The following is a 6341-nucleotide window of genomic DNA, read 5'->3' as shown; positions in this document are numbered from 1 at the left end:
AAGAAAGGTAATCAAGATAAGAAGCCTTTCTTCATGGGGCCATCCATGCATTAATTTTGTCTTGTGTTGCTCATTCAGTTTTCACTAAAAAGATGCCCTGCTGATTTGTCGTGGTCATCCTGTAACCCCATCTTTCCCATTATTTTCCACCGCCATCATTTTCCACCTCCATTGTTTTCCAACCCCATTATTTTTCACTGTTGTCAAGTGCCCACGTGCTTTGCATAGGGCCAAAGCTTTTCCCTCTGGCATGGTGTTCTGCTCCTCTGGCGTAGAACGCTTGGGAATATTGCTCTTTGATCCCACTTTGTGCAGGACTCCTTGGTCAAGCTGCCTTTGTACCATTAAAATCAGTTCGTAATCATTGTACATTGTTTCCCAGTGCACACACTTGTACCGTACTTTGCACAAGGCTTTGATGTTAATGCAGCTGTCCTTGTACATGAACAATCTGTGATAGCCAAGAGCATTTCATTTAGAGGACCTGTTTTCTATAGGGGCAAAATCGTTTTTTTAGGGTTTGTTGCAGGTATTGTGTAGGTAGAAATGCACGTTGCTTAAGGGCATTTCACACATCTATGCCATTGTAATAGGCCTCTTGTTCTGGCTCTTCTCCAACACTTGGACTACCTTCTAATGCCATTGTTTATTTGTTGCCTGTGCCAAGTAACCATAATACCTCTCCTTAATGAGAGGAGCAAGTAGCACAGGAAAGAAATGATTTGCAGCTACTGTGCACACTTTATTTGGGAGTGGCAAATAAGACTTCATTCTCTTCTTTTCTTTTTGATAGTACATGAAAAGGACATCTAGTTTGCACTTCGCATTTTATATGTGGCAACAACAAGCCAGTGGTTTTGCCAATGTGGGCACTTTGCAGGTAAATGTACAACATGTAAGCTGGCCTGTACAGCGCAGCTATCTCAATGCTTCAACAATCATTCAGAGGATCCACTACTCTTCCTGTCCGAAACCATGCGTTGTATTTGAACTCTTCAGCAGACATTGCAGGTATCCTCTGGCTGTTTGCTTTTGCATTCTGCAGTGGCACCAACAAAAACCTTGACATTCTCCTCTTTTTTGGTGTCCGAAATGTCTGAAAAGGAAAAATATATTAGCAAGGTTGGAGCAAAGTCTTGGGTACCAACAATGTATTTCCTCTTTTTTTTATTCTTTTTCAGGTGGGAAAGCTATCTTCTGACATGTTTGACAAAGTGGAAATCTCCCTTTTGCAGGTCTATGATTTGCTCACAGCCAAGCCCGTCTTACTTTCACTCCTCACTCCTGTACTGATCTGTGAAGAGTGTCTCAGGATTAACTGATGTGCACCACACATTCACAGTCTGTTGTGACAACGTTATGCCTGTATTGTCTTCACCTTTTATATGATCTAGTATGCATGTTTATCTCATCTATATTCATTGCACACTTCCAGTAGCAACAATTATTCTGCAATTTTCTGTTTATGGTGTTCAAGCTGCACTTTGTTATTGGATGGCAACTGCATAAATTTTCAGAGATGTTTGCATATGCTAAACAAGAAATGGATCAGCAGTGCAGTCACATTATTGGTTCTTTTTGACCGCTATAGAATATGAAACATAGAAAATTTTACTAACTTTGATTAAAGAATCACCTAATGACACATTGCTTCAATATTAAGGTCTTTTTCCTTTTACCATAGTTTTCTTCAGGGGCAGGCTTCTAACAGTGTCTGTGCTTTTGGAGCACAGCGAGACTGCCAGCAGGGATTGGATCAAAAGGTTCAGAAATTGTTCCTGCAACCAGAGGAGCCTTTACAGCATATTTGGCATTAAAATTTATGGAAATGAAAGGGGCCATATGGAAGTGGAATGAGTATTTTATGCATCCAAAAAAAACACCACTGCCAGTTATAGCTGCAGGATGTTTGGCTGTGAAGCATGACACATTGTATGATCGCATGCCACACGAACAAGCAACTTCCTTACCATGTGGCCAAGCAACTGTCATATCACATGACCATTCAAGTAGCAACAGTATTTAACTTTCATACCACGCAATTGTTTCTTTAATCACACAGTATACAAGGCAACTTTCATGCCATGTGACCATTACATTATCATCACAGTAAGCAAGCCTGTTTAACTTGTTATGCACATTATCATACAGTAGCCACATGACCTTCCCCTAATCACACTGTATGTGAGTCATTTAATATGAAAGTCAATGGCCAGAGGTCGAGGGTTAGGGGACCCATTGGTTTTTTCTGGATCACTAGTGAAGTAATACTTTCGCACTAAAAGACCTGTACCTTATATATGTAGTCACAGTTGCTTCACTGATAATCCACAGAAGCTGTTCCACTCTGCTGTTTGAATCTGCCTTCCAAATGCATGACTGGCACCAAGAATGTACTTGTGGAGAACACAGAGGAATTGAGCACAGCTGCCTATGAGCATTTATTTTTTGTTATAAACATGCTGTATTGCTCTGTTTATTTTTGCAGGCATTGAAGCTCCACCCAGGAAGATAAAGACGAGCTTGCAGGGAAATGCTGATACAAAATGAGTCAAGCCGATATTCATGGTTTGATTGTAGCTTGAAATCATAGTATATAAATAGTGTATGATGCACCTAAGCACAGTGGGGCATTCCTGTTTTCTTCCCTGTGTACCAATGGTATTGCTGTGGCTGTGAACGTCCACTGCTGCTACAACTATGCATGCATGTGTTTCTGCAAGTCCATGTGTATAAGTGCACATACTGCATCAGGATTAATCTTTTCTACCATAGTACAAGGGACAGTTCCTTATCTTCTGTCTCTTATTTTTCCATGCCTGGCATCTCTGCTAGCCCACATCATTACAAGACAAGAGTCCATGGGATGAGCCTGTCTTCTTGGTGCTCCTTGGCCTTTGAATGTATGATTGTTGATGTTTTTCTTTTGATGATTCGTAACAAATTTCTTTCTTTCTGATTGATTTTGATTTCCTGATTCCTGTTGTGTAGCGATGTTCTCGCATTTTTATTTGCTTACTTTTGTGCAGATGAATCTTTGGACATCAGTGCATGTGAACGGTCACATAGGCTTGGCCTTTCCTTGTAATGTACCTTTTTCTCAAAACGTTAACGAGATGTTGACTTTGGTGATGACCGTGTTGTGTGTAACTGTTGTAATCGGTCATAATCTGTGTAAAGTAAAGCATTTCTCAGGGCTGTGCTGTCATGATAAGTTTCTCCCGGTTCTTCCCCAATGCTTTTGCTATCTTCCTTTCATGGTTGTGTTTGCCACCAATGGCTAATAATCAGAATACTTCACCTTAGTATGACAACTCGTGTGGACATAAAAGTTTTAAAAGTATGTTCTACATTTTGGAGTAGAAAATGGGGCCCCTTTTGTCTTACTATTTAGCGTAAGCATTTTATATTTAAAAAGAATGTTGAGTATTTCAACCTTTAAGTATATTATGTATATGGCGGTGGAAATATATAATTACTGATGAGGTCAAGAAAGAAAGGTAATCGAGATAAGAAGCCTTTCTTCATGGGGCTATCCATGCATTAATTTTGTCTTGTGTTGCTTTATCGGTTTTCACTAAACAAGTGCCCTGCTGATTATTTGTGGTTATCCTGTAACCCCATCTTTCCCATTATTTTCCACCCCCATTATTTTCCAACCCCGTTATTTTTCACTGTCATCAAGTGCCCATGTGCTTTGCATTAGGCAGAAGCTTTTCCCTTTGGCGTGGTGTTCATCTCCTCTGGCGTAGAACGCTTGGGAATATTGGTCTTTGATCCCACTTTGTGCAGGACACCTTGGTCAAGCTGCCTTTGTACCATTAAAATCAGTTTGTAATCATTGTACATTCTTTCCCAGTGCACACTTGTACCGTACTTTGCACAAGGCTTTGATGTTAATGCAGCTGTCCTTGTACATGAACAATCTTAGATATCCTAGAGCATAGCCTTTTAGGAGACCTGCTTTCCATATGGGCGAAATCATTTTTTTAAGGTTTGTATCGGGTATTGTGTAGCTAGAAATGCTTAAGGGCATTTCACACATTTATGCCATTGTGATAGGCTTCTTGTTCTGGCTCTTCTCCAACACTTGGACTACCTTCTAATGCCATGGTTTATTTGTTGCCTGTGCCAAGTAACCATAATACCTCTCCTTAATGAGAGGAGCAAGTAGCACAGGAAAGAAATGATTTGCAGCTACTGTGCACACTTTATTTGGGAGTAGCAAATAAGACTTCATTCTCTTATTTTCTTTTTGATAGTACATGAAAAGGACATCATCTAGTTTGCACTCTATTTTTCACATTTTATATGTGGCAACAACAAGCCAGTGGTTTTGCCAATGTGGGCACTTTGCAGGTAAATGTACAACATGTAAGCTGGCCTGTACAGCGCAGCTATCTCAATGCTTCAACAATCATTCAGAGGATCCACTACTCTTCCTGTCTGAAACCATGTGTTGTATTTGAACTCTTCAGCAGACATTGCGGGTATCCTCTGGCTGTTTGCTTTTGCATTCTGCAGCGGCACCAACAAAAACCTTGACATTCTCCTCTTTTTTGGTGTCCGAAATGTCTGAAAAGGAACAATATATTAGCAAGGTTGGAGCAAAGTCTTGGGTACCAATAATGTATTTCCTCTTTTTTTGCTTCTTTTTCAGGTGGGAAAGCTATCTTCTGACATGTTTGACAAAGTAGTGTTCTCCATTTTGGTGGCCTGTGAACTGCTCACAGCGAAGCCCTTCTACAGATCTGTGAAGAGTGTCTTAGCATTAACTAATGTGCATCACACATTCACACTCTGTTGTGACAATGTTACGCCTGTATTGTCTTCACATTTTACATGCTCCATTATGTATATTTATCTTTGCTGTATTCATTGTACCCTTTCAGTAACAACAATTGTTCTCCCATTTCCTGTTTAGGATGTTCAAGCTGCACTTTGTTATTAGATGGGTACTGTGTACATTTTCACGGAGATATTTACATATGCTAAACAAGGAGTGGATCAGCAGTGGTCACATTGTTGGTTCTGTTTGGCCACTATAGAATATGAAACATGGAATGTTTTACTAAATTTGAATAATGAATCACCTAATGTCACATTGCTTCAATATTAAGGCCTTTTTTGTTACCATTGTATTCTTCTGGGGCAGGCTTCTAGCAGTGTCTGCTGCTGGGGCACTGCAAGGCTGCCAACAGGGATTGGATCAAAAGGTTCACAATTTGTGCCTCCGACCAGAGGGTGCTTTACAGCATATTTGGCATTAAAATTCAGAGAAATGAAAGGGGCCATGGGGAAGTGAAATGAGTATTTTATGCATCCAAAAAAACACCAGTGGCAGTTACAGATGCCGGATGCTTTTTCTGTCAAGTAATGCAGGTTCAAGAGTATATGCATATTCTGTAGTCTTCTTTCCCCTAGTGTTCCTATAATAACTAGTAGTCATAGTGTGTTGTACTATCGGGGCCAAAATTAACAACCCCCACTCCAAGTTTCGAACTGTGCCAAATTGCATCTGGCAATGACCTGATGATGCACTCCTGGTGCCGAGACTAGCACACTGCACCAATCTCAACATCAGGTGTGCATCGGCAAGTGGTGCTCGCATGCAATGTGACGTGGTTCAGAATTTGCTGTTGCTTTTGACTCCAAAAGTACTTTTTTGTTTAAGTGTATATTAATATTTTACTTGCAAGTCTTTCCGCAAAGCTTTAAAAGATTTATTGTCTGGCCAGAATGAATAATGTGCAGTTTTTTGTGGCCTTACACTGCAGATTTTCTCAGTGAAAATCTTAAAATTGATAGCGGTGGTGGTAAGATTGGGTTAGGCATGATCTGAACCCTGTTAAAATGGTGATGATGACAACTCATATATTATTTTATGCTGTTAACACTATTTCGACAACAGGACAGTGATTTTTCTTGTGTCTTTAAACCTGTGTTCGGCTTTGCTTATTTTCCGTAATATTTCTGTTCATGGTGTACCTTCTCATGATTTATGTCTCATACTTATGCATATGCAGAAAGCAAAAAGTAACTGTCAAGATGAGTTACAACGTGTAACCAATGTCCACTCCTAATATCATCTGTGACTCTGGGAAATGGAGTTCTCTATTCCATTCTCCTATCTACCCATCTAGATGTTGCCTGTGTGCTTTCATGTCCTCTGCTCAACTTTTAAATTGAGCATGCATGGTTGAGCACATAAAGAAAAATTGCTAGCGTCAGGTTTGGCTCTGTGACAAAGATTTCTGTTTGTGTCTGCTTGTGAAAGCAAACCTGTTTTGTGTGTCCTCACAGCCGACTTCTAATCAGTGAAGCTTGTGAATATAAGCGAG

This window comes from Amblyomma americanum, chromosome 1 (genome assembly GCF_052857255.1).
Source record: "Amblyomma americanum isolate KBUSLIRL-KWMA chromosome 1, ASM5285725v1, whole genome shotgun sequence".
NCBI lineage: Eukaryota > Metazoa > Arthropoda > Arachnida > Ixodida > Ixodidae > Amblyomma > Amblyomma americanum.
This window is presented reverse-complemented; position numbering follows the sequence as displayed.